General features: G+C 37.0%; 1 long non-coding RNA gene across 2 annotated transcripts; it reads right to left on the reverse strand.

The window, feature by feature from the left end:
• Positions 1–477: 477 nt before the first annotated feature.
• LOC107313009 (uncharacterized) lies at positions 478–11,721 on the reverse strand. 2 transcript variants are annotated; one of them, XR_014945246.1, is made up of 7 exons: positions 11,315–11,721; positions 9,587–9,619; positions 6,756–7,246; positions 4,514–4,613; positions 3,849–3,911; positions 3,135–3,244; positions 478–1,668 (listed from the first exon to the last, which is right to left on the reverse strand). It is a non-coding gene; the product is annotated as an uncharacterized LOC107313009 (long non-coding RNA). The 2 variants fall into 2 exon arrangements; XR_014945245.1 differs by having other exon boundaries at positions 6,756–9,619.
• Positions 11,722–15,318: the final 3,597 nt, after the last annotated feature.

Raw genomic sequence — 15,318 nt, forward strand, 5'->3', positions numbered from 1 at the left:
CTTGGAACATGCGCTTTCCATGCACCTCTTCCTCTCAAAGTATTACACATGCAAAAAAAACCCCAAACAAACCCAAGAACAAACAAACAATAAAAATAAACCCCAAAACAGATTGAATCACACCATGTGGTTGCTAGGAAAAGACCGTATAGAAAGGCAATGGCAGATAGCCCATTCTAAATTACCCAAAAAAGGCAACAGTCACAATCCAGTTAAAGAAAGAAAGATTTTCTTACCTATTCAGGACTCCCAGAGCACTCCAAAAAGAGGAACCTCCATGTAGACTCCCCTTCCTTGTGGCAGCCAGCCCTTAAATGAGGCTTAGGGAGGAGAACCAGTTTCCACCCCTTCTGGTCACACAAGTGAATTCTTTCACCTGTGCTCCCAGTACTGGTTATATCCCTTCTCAAGGTCATTGGTTCAGGGTGTAACTTAGCAATTTTCAAACAAAGACAAAACAACAGAGATGATTCCATCTTTGTTTTATAACATTTAATAAAATTGTCTGTACACATTCACTTGAAGTTGCCAGTGCTATTTTACAATTAGTCAAACAACAGTGTCAGAATAGTCAAACAGGTGCATCTTGTTAAAGCCCTCACCAGTTTTCTCTATCCTTACTTTTTTTTTTCCTGACAAGATTCTAAAACTCCTGTAAAAAGTCTGATCAGCTCTAATTTTCACACATCCTCTTTCCACACTATTCAAATACATTTTCTTCCCCTACGATTGCCTTTGTTAATTGATTTTAGCCACATTATTTAGTCTATCAGACTGCCTTAATTTCTTGCTACTATCTTTTAGTAGGTGCCTACATAACCCCATAAGATATCTCTTCTACAGAGTGTCTCTGGCCAACACAGATGCTTGATGTTCTGATACCTGCGTTGCAGCATTACGAGATGATGTATAGAAAGTATTTTGTTTTAGATCAACACCAGATGTCACAGAAGTAATACCAGGTGTAACATGAAGATGTAATATGCAAAGGTCAGAAACCTCAGCTAAAGAACAGTATTGTCTTCATTGTATAGTTTCACTGTTAGGTAAGCAAAGGTCTTTGTCAGAGAACTGTTCAACAGAGCTTAACAGTTGGAATTTACTCTTTAAATATAAATAATTTTAGAGATAAAAGGGATCAAAACTGCTTTGCCATTAGATATGGCACAGAACAAAAACAAAATGAAGATATCATCAATCAAAGGTAAAACACCTGTCATATAAATGCACATGTTCTCAATTAGCTTGTCAGTCAGTGCTACCAAAGAAAAAAAGTTACTCTTCCTCATCAGCAATAAAATTATCCTGGCATCACATTTGGCTTAAGGACAAAATACGTTCTGTTCATTTTCACCTTGTTTTTTTGTTCTCATAAGCATTACTTCTTGACCATATTCCTTAAATCAGCTGTGATTCCAGACAAAATCAAGCACTTAATAGGGTTTAAAAAGGTAGAACTCCAATATTAAACCTAATAAAGCTATTCCCTGCAATATATAACTCCCACATGAGTACAGTTCCCATATCAGTTCCTTCCCATTAACTCCATAAAGCAACTTAAAATTTTCAGTTTCCGTTGTCACAAGGCACTTCATTTCCTCTCTCCTTCCAGGGCTAGGGGCGGAGTTGTCATGGGCTTCTCACACATCCACCATCTTTTCAGTTGACCTTGTAAAAGAAGAGATGAAATGAGAAGAGGTGCTCTTCATCTCAAATGGAAAGGTAAACAGAAGGCTGGAAGAAAAGAGAAAGAGAACTACCTCAAGTGTGCCACTTCCTACTCTCTAATGACAGAATGTAGAGAAAAAATGTTACCTCCTAAAGCAGCAATTAGGAGCAGATTGAAGGGTACATCAGGTGGAACAGTCAGCCTTCCAGGAAGGGTTCACCTTTGAAGCATGCACTACTTCACCCACCTACATGCCTTTAGTATGTATTATTTGTCATTCGGAAGCCTGGCACATACCTGGGCTTTCAGCCTCACTTTTCTTCCAGCAAAAAGAGATGGAAAACAAATAAAAAGAAGAAAAAACAACAACAAGCATCAAAAGTAAAGATGCCAGATGCAGCTTCGGAAAATGTGCAGAAGTTATTAAGTCATTATTCATGAATAGAGAAGAAATATCTCAAGTCATTACTCATTAGTACCAGTAAATACACAATTCAGTATTATTTTCCAAGTGAACTGAGGTGAAACCTACATAACAAAGGACTAATTGACAGAGGTGTAGATGTACAAAGCAGCTAAACTTAGAGAAAAGCTTGCTGAAGAGGCTAAATACAATTGATGTAGTAGTTTAGAGCAGGCATCTGCTAGGAGTGCACCATGTTTGCTTTGGGGGCCTGCTTTTGTTGTCTCATGCTCCTGAAGCTCAGCCTGAAGTCTGCAGGCACATAGGGCATGCTCAATCTCAGCAGCTCACTGCCAGCTCTCTCCTGAGGAAAACTACACACGGACAGAGGAGACCAGCTTGTCAAACAAGAGAATGCACAACAACCTGAGCAGGACAGGCCTCCCTTCCATGTAGGCTGTCTGAGAGGAAGGGGATCCAATGGCAACAGCAGGCTCAGATGGGAATGGTGGCTCAGCTGGATGCTGTCTAGGACCTCTGCACTCTTGCATAGTGACTATCTTGCATTTTTCTACACCCTGCCAAATTCCCAACATCAGTGAAGTCCTATCCTGTGTCCCAGGAACGTGGAAAATGGAAGGAGCAAAGAATACTTGCCAAAAATGAACCATATTCTTGAGGCACAGATTAAGTCATTTGATGACTTCTAGAGGTTCCCTGCAACCTCAACCATTCTGTGATATGGACATGCAAAGTCTGTACAGTACAGAACTTGTGTGTTCTGAGAGGACAGAGACTGTTCTGTCTTACTCAAAGAACAGGCCTCATGGTCCCTTCCATAAAAGCAGATTTTCTTGAAGAAGTGGAGGCTTTCATATGAAGAACAAGCTCACAGGACACATGGAATTCTGAACCCAGGGTACTAAATGCCACCCAAAGAGCACACAGCAATAGAAAAGAGAGACAGTACTTAAGACCACTTGCATTTGGAGGTGAAAAGTGAGGAGGAAAGGGTGCTTCAAAAATCCCTTCCACTGCTTCACAAGAGTGCTTTCTTGTTACCTTGGTGACTTCCTCAGTGCAAGCCATGGTTTCGAGCCCAGCTCCTAGAAGACTGAGGTTTCAAATGGTCTAAAGATGTTGAATGGGTCCGTCAGGCACAACTGGTGGCCCTGCAACAGAAAAACATCTGTTTTTTTACAGAAAAACATCTACTAAATCACACAATACTGCTTCATCATAGGACAAATACTTCTGAGTATCAAAAGAGTTAATTGTAACATGTCATTTACTATGGCTTATTTCTTTTTTCTTAGACTTTTTCATAGCACATATGAAAATGAAAAAATGCCAATTTCATGTACTGCACAATACCTTAGAATTCAAAAATGAACTGCAAATGTAATATAAAATGATATAAAATATATTATAAAATATAAAATAATAAAAATGAACTGCAAATGTAATATAATTTAATGTAATTGTGACAAACTGCATTGCAAATGCATTGAAATTAAATAATTACAGCTAAATGTCATATGATAACACATTTCTCATCTCAAATTTATACCATACTTCTTTAGCATCCTATTGTAATAACACAAAAGGGGTTTTTTGTTTGTGTTTTGGTTTGTTTGCTTTTTAACAAAATATTTAACTATTCACTTTGATTTACCTTCTGGTTTAAAATTACTGATTCATAAATAAATAAATAAATAGATAAATAAATAAATAAAGGTCACTGAAGCAACAATTTCAAAGGGTTATTGAGTTTACCTGTTATTCTCAGAAGTTAAACCCAGAATGTCAGAAATACACGTCCCTTCCCAGTATAAATATCTTTGTAAAATGGGTATAAAGTTAAGGAAGCAATATCACCTTTTTAGAACTTTGGGAAATCTATATTTGAATGGGAAATTATCAAAATGCTAAAAAAACTAACAAATTTTACTATGTACAAAGCAAATGTTCAAGTAATCACAAAATAGCCCTTGAGAACTGGAGAGGAATGTAGACAATAACAGCAAGAGGAACAATGGCCACATTGTGTACTGCTGTATAAACCATGGCACAATCTTTCCTGCTTGTATCCGGTGAGTTGTTGAAAATACAGACTTATTTTCTGAGCACTGTACTTCATTTTAATAGCTGTACAATGTAGCTCATTTTGTTTACTATATGCAATTCTGAAAGAGATTTCATTTGCTTTTCAGTGTTTATGATTCAGATTTATATTTCTGTCGACTACCTACTAAAAATCATGCAAAATAAACTTCTTGTTTTCATTCAAAAAGTCATCCTCAGCTGAATACCTGCATAAAAATAATAGAAAGAAAACAGAAGAAAAAAGACATTCTGGTACAGTGCTTTGCTAAGAACAAGCACATTATTCAAAATGTTTTCTGCCCACTTCTATGCGATGCTATGGTATGAGAAGATACTCTGTAAGCTTCATCCCTGTACACAGCATGCCTGTCTATCCTCCTGTCAGTAAGCAGACCGTCAGAAAGGATTAGGAGGTGAGGTCCTCTTGCTCTATACCTGTTTTATAAAGGTGAGACCTGTTTAAATACATGTTCAACAGTAAATACATGTATATGCATGGTTTCTGAGGCAGCATAAATACATACTGAATTGTGATTATCTCAATCATATAGTATCATCCATAATTTCAACTACTGGAAATGAAGCATATACAAATGGCTGATTTAGACAGTCATAGAATCATAGAATTGTTTCTTAGCTTTCTTCACATTATTTGCCATCAGCCTTGATAAAAACCTTTAACTAAGTACTGTCCCTAAGTGTAACATGAAATGAAATACAGGTACATCTGAAAAATGAAGCTGTAAATCCAGTTCAAGAAGCAGAAGGCTTAGGTAAAGTTTACTACTACAGTAACTGTTTTCATTCCTGAGTTTAATGGTAATACTCTGAAGCATTTGAAAAATGGCCTGGGTTTCAAAAGGCAGATGTCTTTGACAAAAGTTTTCAAATGCATAGGCTATGTTTTGAGTCTTCATTCAATTCATATTGATTATCTCCTGTTCTTTAATGTAATGCTCAGTGTCATAGGCTAGGGCAGTATCTTGCACTGCCTTTGCTCCAAACATGAAAGTCAGCAGACATTTCCTGAAATGTATGGGCTAATTACAGAAGGGCTGTTTTTCCTGCACCACAGGTACATGGTATTTTGTTCTTCAAACTTCTCTGAAAAGACAGGACTTTCTAGCAGATCAGTAATTTGTATATCAAGTAATGTTTCTTATGGCAGAAGGACTATCACAACACCTCAGGAGTTATTTAACATCTCCTGAGTACAATTTTAAATAGGATTTAATAGCAGACTCATATTGCAGAGTTTAGCCTTCAGAAATATAGATAATATGACAATCCAATAAATAAATCATCACAATGCACAAACAATCCATACACCATCACTATATCTTGAAACATTCATCAGATCAGTATAGACCCTCTGACTCCCTCATTTTACTCAGAGAATCTTAACAACCAGCAAATATATTCAATATGAATGTCCCTAAGCAATGTGACTAACCAAAAGGCTTATCCCATTAGAAATCTACACTGAAAGCCTATAACAAATCACTGCAAATGACCTTTTTCTAAACTGTTATTTTACTCATAGTGACTAAGAAGGAAGCATATTGTTATAGCCTTTATTACATTTTACTTTCTTCTTTTGGAAGTGTTGCAATATTCTCCAGTGATTAAACAGGTAAATTTTTCAGATGAAAAATCAGTCCTGGAATATTTTAATGCCACTATAAAACAAGACAGGAATTAATCTTAAGAATGTTCAAATGTTCCACAGATAAATTGTCTATGCAAGGTTCCAGTTTAAAACTGAGACATTCAGAGTTATTTCTATTAACTTTCATTGGTTTGTTTTTCACTCTGCTTTATAACGTAGCCACTAAAAGAAGAGACAGGTAGGTTGTGACCATGAAACAACTCTCAAACTAATGAAAGCCTGCTTTGCCTTCAAATCTGCATGATGTTTCCCTCAGATACACATGAAGTAATTTGAGTTAAAAAGTCAAACAAGTAAATTATTGGCTATATTTAATCACTGTCTAAGAATGGCTGGGTTAATACATTCATGATCAAAAAGTGATTCTACTTAACACTTCCAAGTAATATGCAATGTAACAGACCCATACAGCAAATCTGCATGGGAAATTCTTTGATATATGAACCCATTTCAAGGTTACAATCACCTTAATTATTTCACTATTATCCCTGTTTATAGTGACTCTTATGTACATTTATGAAGGAACACACCACTGGTCTGACTGTCCTAATGTTTCATCAAATTTATTATTGAATTCCTAACAATCATGAACCCTCTTAGCAAGCAGACTGTCACTAGCTAAATCACTGGTAATCCAAATGTCAGGCATAATTAGGCTAGATAAAACACAAGGACCTTCCCCTGGAAAAAATAACATCATAATTATCTGTTTGCCAACATGCTCCAAGGCATCAGAGCAGAGAGGTGATCTTCATGTTCTGTTAGATTACAAAACTGAAGAGATGGAAGCAGATCAGCGTATTTTAGATTTCCAGTTTTGATACTGGAGGGATATTAGTGCAATCACTTTTTAAAAGAGAAATTTATTCTTTTTTTCTCTTCAAAATAAGACTTACGTTGAGACTCACCTCTCTCTGGTGTCCCCTGGCCTGTAAATCTTCAAGCAAGAGATTTCTCCGGCTCTGACCAGGACTTGCCTGGACTAGTCCATCTGTGTTCCTCAGCAAATTTTGAGACAAAAGTGCAAAATATGAATAATTTCTTATCATACATCATATAGATGTATTTAGGTTCTATGTTAAATGCTGCAACGTGTCTGCTAGTGTTTGAGCCAGAAAGGTATATGAGAGCAAGTAGACTGTAGATACAAAACAAAAAATTGGTCAAAGGCTAGAAAAAGCATAAAGGCAACAAAATAAGCGTAAGGGGAAAAAAAAAAAAAAAGCAGAACATAGATGTTTAGAACATGTAGAAAGGATTCACGGTGAAAAAAAAAAGCAAAACTAATTTCACCAATAAAAGGATAATAGCTGCATTTCCAATTATGAAATTAAGTTGAATTCCCACTTAGTACTGCAAATCCAGCTTGGATTCCTTTGGAATAAGTTATTATTAATGCCTGAAAAACACAGCAAACGGATAGTTACTATCATAGAAACACATCATGTGTAGCCTGAGCTCATTTCTAATTGAATAAACATGCCCAAAATAGTGCAAAAGTGAAAGCCTGTTTGTCCTGATCTGACAGATGAAGTGCTGAGTTTCAGAGATGCAAATTCTTCTCAGTGTGATTTGCTGACACCTGATGGATTCTCTCCCTATGAGAATGAGATTTGCATGAGAAATGCTAGGACCAGGGAAACCTGAGTGTGAGTCCATGCACTCTCTCCTCCTCTAAACTCCCCCAAAGCAGGAGCAGTGCTGGATCAGCGGCAAGCAGCTTCAAGCCAACATAAGAAAGTCTGCCACAGCACTTACAGCCTGTTCTGTCTGCAGCACAGAACCTGCCTTCGGGGAGGATTTTGAAAGGCTGTAGAAGCTCAGCAGGAGTTAAGGCTCAGGAAGGCACTTGAGCACATACTAAATCCCATGGAATTCAGCACGATCTTGTGCTGGGCCTTTTAACAAATTGGATGGGATTAAAAACGTCCTCAAAATTAAGACTGTGACTTAAGAACATCACTACAGCAAGGCCTTAACTTTTGTGAATCATCCTACCTACATTCAAGAAATGCCCACAATCCCTAAAATATGCTTACTCTGAATATTAAAGGATTTCTTAGGACCAGATTAAAAAGGAAATAGGCATGAATTATTTATTTCAAATATTAAAGTATTCATAAACCTCTGGAGCCACCCAACTAAGCAGAAAGAATTCTCTACGTAAATAATTTACATTTTAGAAATTGTTACAAAATGCATGATGACTTGTTTGTGTGAAACCTGACGGGGGGTCATTGTTAGGATGGCATAACTGACAGCTATTACCTACACAGGGGAAATAGCTATTTAACAACTTTCATATACTCACAACCTTGAAAATGTTCAAATATGAATAGCCTCATAACCAAAAATACCCCTGGTTTTCTTTACATATTTATCTGCATACATGTAAAAGTGCATACTTCTATCAATATATAAACACGTACTTATATGTAACTATGCAGGGAGACCATTTAGCCTATTAGAATACTCTGACACTCTGAATCTTTGTTACTATTGTCCTCCTTGCTACAAGGCTCTCTTGGATATTGAACCTCTTTCTTGTTATTTGCTTTAATTTCCAAAACATGTCTGTCTAGAATCCCCTTAGGACATACTTTTTATCTTCCTCTGCAAATATGGAAATAACTTCAAAGTTCTGTTAGTAATTTATGTATAGCATTATGTACTGGGGTCAGTTCGCAACTGAATTCCCATAGCAAGAATAAGATTAGCTGATGGTAAGGACAGTTTAATATAAAATGCCTCCTTGCTTAAAAGTTCACACCGAGGCAGGTCCTGCATGCCTTGTTCATACAGGCAGTCCTCTTTGAAATCAGAGCTCTCATTGCTTTGCGGTATTTATAGTCATTCACACCAAGGTGGATAAATGTTGAAGATACAAGACCTCTAACCTAGCAGCAATTTATCACACCACACTCACTGAACCTCCAATCAGATATGGTTGAGTGGAGACAGTTTCCAGCTATAATGAGACAGCAGTGTAAAAGCAGCCCCAAAGCAAAGTTCACCAGATGCCTGTGAGGCATACCAACTGACACATACTCTCAGTGTCTAGGTCTGGTGTGACATCCACCACAGGAAGTGCCTTGCATACTCGAGTGTTTCTCCATGGCATGGATTTGCCCCCTGCAAGTCTAGCTTGTCCACTCAATCTCCTGCAGCCAAATTGCATGACAGACTACTGAGAAAACAAGACAGAAAGATTTCTGTAGCAAAAAGCTCCACTGCTGTCTGAGGGAAATGCAGATCAGACCCACTGGGATGGTGACTTCAGGCTTATCTGTAATAAGGATGAAACCTGGTCTCTGTAATGCTCCTGTCTGCTTGGTCACCTCTGGAGCCAACCAACACATGCATAAACAGCAGCATCAGGATTTCGTTAAATCTTTGTATTTTATACTTCAAGCCCTAGAAAAAGCCTTTTCTCAAGGCATGTTTGTAGATTAAACTTGATTCAGTATGTCCTAGCTGGCTCACTGTTTCTCTTATAGTGATCAAAATGTAATTAGGAGTAGTTAAGTTTCTCCTGCAATCTCCAGAAATATTTTTTGAGCTATACAAAAATGTTTTAATGACATTCCTAAACATATACTAGGATACCTAAATTGGCTTGACAGAGCTGAAAGTTATGGCACCTGTTTTAAAGGGTTAAATAAGTTATTCAAAGAAAGCACTTCCAAAATTTTAACCTCTCTCTTCTTTCCTGCCTTCTGTTTTTAAGTGTTCTTCTCACCAGCATTTTTCCTCCTTGGTGACTGCTGAAAACCTAGGAAGAAAAAAAAAGATAGAATCATACAACTATTCTGTACTAATACAAGAATTTGGATATCAACATACATGTGTGCTCTAGATTACGAGTAATGTATACATTTATATATTGGCACACACAAGTCTGTGAATGGGCTAAGTACAATGAAGGATACTACAAATGTGGGCAAAGGAGTACATACATATACAGAGGCAGCAGTTTGAGAACTTGACACAAAAAGCTTCTATTTATATGTCTTGTAAACAGTCATTTTCTTGAATAATCAAAATGATCATCAATTATAATAATTTTTAAAGGTAAAAATCTAAATAGTGATTCAGTTGTATAAAACTCAGATTTAAAATTGTAATTAATGCTCTCTCTGTGACATGATAGGCAGATATTCATCACGAGATTCTCACAACAGCATGAGAGTCTCTCATGCCACAAAACAAGCCATAGAAATACTAACAAGCAAAAGAACCCTAGAGAGAGAATTATTAAAACTCATCCATAAATTTCATGTCTTCTGTGTGTTTAAGTCCTATACTCTTATAATAATGCTGTTCTTTCTGATCTGCACTGCTTCTAACTGGGAGTGTCTCCAGCTTATCATTCCAGAGATACAGAATGCAAAAGAACAATTAAAAAACAGCTGCTGTTTAGCATTTGCTATAAAACTTCAGGATTCCTAGTAGGTGTTCTTTAGAAAAAGTTAATTAGTAATTTAGAGCTGAATAGAGCTCATCACAATTTCTGTCCTCAGTAGCACCTGGGGAGCTCTCCTTTGATTAGAATACTTGCAGTGGGGGCTTCCTTTGTATCTTTCATAATGGAGTTTACATTATAAAAGCACTTTTTAAAAATGCTATGGAACTCGGAGTACCTGTAGACAGTGCTGATGTATCTCATCTTTATCTCAAATGACACAGATAAAGTGTGCTGCTGTATCAGTCAGTGAAGGGAGAGGATAATCCCTAGCAGAGAGGCTGTTAGGCAGATCAAGGATGAAAGGATGTCTAAACACAGGGTTCACCTATGTAATTAATTGTGCTTGTGCAGAAGTGCTGAACCACCAGCACAGTCCCTACAGCCCAGGATACTGATCTGTAGGAAACAAACTGTATACTGTCTAACAATTGCCCAGAGGTTATTTCTTATTATCTCAGCTGGGCATCCAAAGGAGGTGCAAAGCATAGTGAATATACGATGAATATGTCCACAGTCACTATAGGGAGCAGCCTCTACTGCTGCCACCAGCCCTGAATTGTTTCAGGGAGCATGTGCTAGGATCAGAGGCAATGGACTGCCACTTGCTTTCAGATGAGATGCATTTGAAGGCCCTCACAATCTCCCATGTAATCTTCACGCTTTATCAGAAGAAACCTAATAGTAAACTCTCTGATTACACACTGTTACTTCAGCACTAAAGTTTAGCAAGGCAGCAACATGAAAGCTGACTGCTATAGGCTCTGTATTAAGTGAGCAAACAAGATTTGTAGATGAAAGATACTAGACATGCCATGCTCCAGTTTAGAGGTTGATAGAAAACAATACTGTGTACAAATATTAATGCACCAACAATACATTAAGCACTTTAAAGGGCTGTTCCATACCTGTTACAGACTGTATAAATGCCTGGGATTCCTCCAGACCAAGTGCAAAACCTTGTACTTTGCTGTGCTGAATCTCATTAGATTCACCCAGGCCCACCTTTCAAGTCTGTTGAGGTCCCTCTGAATGACATCCCTTCCTTCCACTGTGCCAACCACACATCTCTGCTTGGAATCATCCACATACTTCCTGAGGGTGCACTCAATCATCATCCACATCATTAGTAAAAGTCTTAAAGAGCACCGGACCTCTGGGGGACACTGCTCGTTACTGGCCTCCAACTGGACATCAAACCATTAATCATCAACCTCTATCTGTGGCCTTTCAGCTGCTTCCTTATCTATCGGGTGGTCCACCCATAAAATCCACATCCTTCCAATTTGTAGATAAGGATGTAGTGGGGGACCATGTCAAAGACCTTGCACAAGTCCAGGTAAATGACATCAGTCATCTTCCCTTTGTCCAGCAAAAGAAACAGCCGTGCTTGTCCACAAATGCTTTAGCTCACATACATGGTCTTATCTGTCTCCATGGTCTCCTGTTTGTCTTAGGGTGGAATAAGTAATTTCAAGCCAGCTTGTTTTCTTCATTTTGGGAAAGACAACGTAGGTTTACTTTCCAGGCTTATCTTCTTTTGAGGCAATGTTGCAATGTTCTTCTGAACTCATTTCATGTTTTTTGCCTTTCTGCTCAACACTCATATAAGGCTGCAAGAGAAGATAATGAACTGATTTTCTATGCAATTAAGTAATAGCTTTTGTGCAATACAGAGTGTGCTTCTGTCCCAGAAGATGTGTTAAAGTGAATTGCACGTTGTTTTTTTTTCTATATTTTCATTCTTTGCAGAAATTATTTTGAATCAATAATATGCTAATGAATGTTTGGAGAATGCAAGAATGTTACTCTTGCAAATAAATTTATCTTTAACCTAATTTAAAATGTATATAGAATCAGGAATATCAGTGGACTTTCAATTTATTAGCTGTGAACAAGTAGGAACATAAATGAAAAGGAGTCATATAGATAACAATGTTGTTTTTTTATTTATCTATATAGCACTAACTCTTTGTTTCTGTGATTTAATTTGTAAAGACATAATGGGGTAAATACAAAAAGTGACTGCCAGCTCTTCAGAAAAATAGCTGACATGAATTTATAATGTAAAGAGTTAATAATATCTGTCCATAAGATCTTCAAGGCATGATGAACCATGGACGTTTTCTTTTGTTTGTAGCCTGAAGATTCAGCCTATGTGAAACCTTTTAAACGCTTAATTAGCAGCAATCAGGCACCAAGACAGCTCAGTCTAATTGGGGGGATAGGACAACTCTCCAGCTTGGCAGTTGCTGCCTGAAGCAGGAGAATGTGCATCTCTAATTTTCAGCAATTCATCTTTATTTTCTTGTATGAGAACTTTTGTTTTCTTTTATAAAGTTTTGCTGAGGGAAAATGAACAAATAAAGTAGTATCGGCTGCATAAAATAACAGTTCTATACCCTGAGGAGCTGGGAATGAAAAACTAGTAAAGTCTCTTTATAAAATACTGTCATAGAAAGCACTTTATATATTGCTCATAACATTATAATACTTTGAAAGTGTTTCTCTGTCACAGCAGTGCTGTTATGTGAGACTTAACTCCAGAAGGTTAAGAAGAATCATGTTAGCATACTTTAGAAATGCATGAACATGGACTTCAAGTAAACAGACTTGCCATGTTTTCTGACCACCTCAGATTTAGATTGCTATCTAACAACTCTTTAGCATTTTTCTTATTTTGCTTCTGAAGGAACTCAAAAGGCAAATTAGAAGACATTGTGTTTTCAGCTATCTTCTGCTCTTTTTACATGTGTTGTGCTATTTCCATTGTTGGAGAAAGGGAACACAGTAGCAAGAAACCTAGTTTTTAATGAAGTGTATCCATGATATTAAGAAAACTCACCACTATTTCATTTTGATGAGGTTTAACTTCTTTCTTTGTCCCAGCTATTGGACACAAAGGTTGATACTGGTAGAACAAGCTGAAAAAATAAATGCATCCATGCATCTTTAGATAGAAATAGTCACCACAGAAGCAACTTGGTGAGATCTACAATGATTAAAAAAAAAAAAAAAAATCCAGAAAAAAACTAGCATGAATCTGGAAAATCGTTGCAATGTGTTTTTTCCATTCAGAAACCCCCTACAAATTTACCCACAGAAAAATATTTTAGTAAACAGGGAGCCAAAGTGGTTGCAGATTTCTTGCAAAACAAAATTTAAAACAGGTGGTTTAAAGAGAACTACAAAGTAAGTGGTTAATGATTCAAAAATTTCACATAAAATCAAACAATTTCATTTAGACTTTTGTACCAGTCATCAGTTCTAGAGAATGTTTTACGATATCTCATAAATTCTCCTCACTGAAAAGTGTTTAAAACATACTAAATGTGCATCAAGAGAATGTCTTAATTTAACTGACCATTTAAAAAAATTATGGCAGTAATGCCAAACATGAAATTTCCACTGTTTAAGAAAGTTTTATAGGAACATAACTAGTGAAAAATGCAAGCATACAGGGTCTATTCATAAATGCTGTCAGGGCTGACAGTCCTTTTAAGACTCCAGGTTAACTGAAGGACCATTTTTCATACAGACATACATACTCTATTCAAGGCCTCGCTCAATGCCCTTTCACACATACAATTGTCAAACTCCTAAACTTCTGCTCTAAAAAATCCTTTCTTCATTCTGAATTGTTTTCACTTCTGTTTCTTAGGGGGAGTCATAGAAAGAGTGTGGATAGATTTTGTTTGAATTATGGAAGAATTTTAGTAAACTTTCTGCAACTGGAAAAGAGAAGATCTGAAAGAACCTTGAAAGAATTACCCTGTGGAATAGTCAAATGGTTAAACAACAAGGTTTTTCTCCTTTCTTGTTTAAAATAAAAATTTACTATGAAACAGTCCAAAAGTATGTAATGGTGGTCTCCAGCCACACGGTTGGAAAACAACCTAATCTTTTGGAAAACACAGTATATACTATATAATTTATATCATGAAGTGTTTGGATAATGAATAATCAATGCAGAAGTCTATACCTAGTAAGCACTGCTAGCAAAATGGATAATCCTACTTGAAAATATTGTTTGCTTCACTTCATTTTCTGTCATGTGTACAATGCATTCCATACCTGCTTATATTTCATTATGTCATTTTCAGAGTTTGCTGCTGTATATTGATATGTGATTTAAGTACTGCAAAATAGCAGGCTGTAAACTAAATCACATCAATATCAAATAACAAGTAAGACATTACGAAACGCATTTATTGCCTCATTATATACTGTGATAGCCCAGAGACGTGCATCCAGCATTGATGACTGCCCTTCTTGCTTCTGAGTATGCCTCTAAGCAAACTTCAATTAACATTTGTTTTTTCAGTAACCAAATGTTAATTACTTCTCAGCCACCTGTGAAACTTTTGTTGTTTCTCTTTTTTTAAAGCATCATACTAAAATTACATTAAAGTAGGTTGTACTAGCATTTTGAGTTACAATGCCCATGTCGAGGGTACTGGTTTTCAAGCAGCATCCAAAGACCACCTTTCCTCCCCAAAAAGCCCTCAGAAATAAGATCATATTTCACTTTACCTAAGCACAAAATATAGAAAGATGCTCATCCCAGTTTTTGAGTCTCACCTGGCCCAACACAAACCAATCCTGTGAAATGAGGAAACCTTCTAGTGGTGCAGTCATTCACCTTGCTTCATGAACTCAGCAGTCCAAATCCTTTTGTCATCAACTGCCTCAGCACTTTGCTCTGAAGGATGCAAACTTTGTTAAGTCTGCAAACACTTAACAAATGCTTAACTGAGGAGCTCAGATGAGTGAACCAGCACTTATCCCATATTTATACAGGTTTACACTGTCACATTTTGTCATGCAAGGAAGCAGGGCATCCTGGTTTCTGCAGTTGCCTGCCTCCAGCACAACACTCCCAAGCACAGGGAACAGTGTGGCTGCAGGTAGCCTGCTGTATGGCTGTCACAGACAGGAGGACTTTTCAAAGCAACCTCCAAGTTGATTTAAAAAAAAAAAGAAAAAAAGGTAGGTGTGTACTGTAATCG

This window comes from Coturnix japonica, chromosome 4 (genome assembly GCF_054131305.1).
Source record: "Coturnix japonica strain WE chromosome 4, WE-NBRP24, whole genome shotgun sequence".
NCBI lineage: Eukaryota > Metazoa > Chordata > Aves > Galliformes > Phasianidae > Coturnix > Coturnix japonica.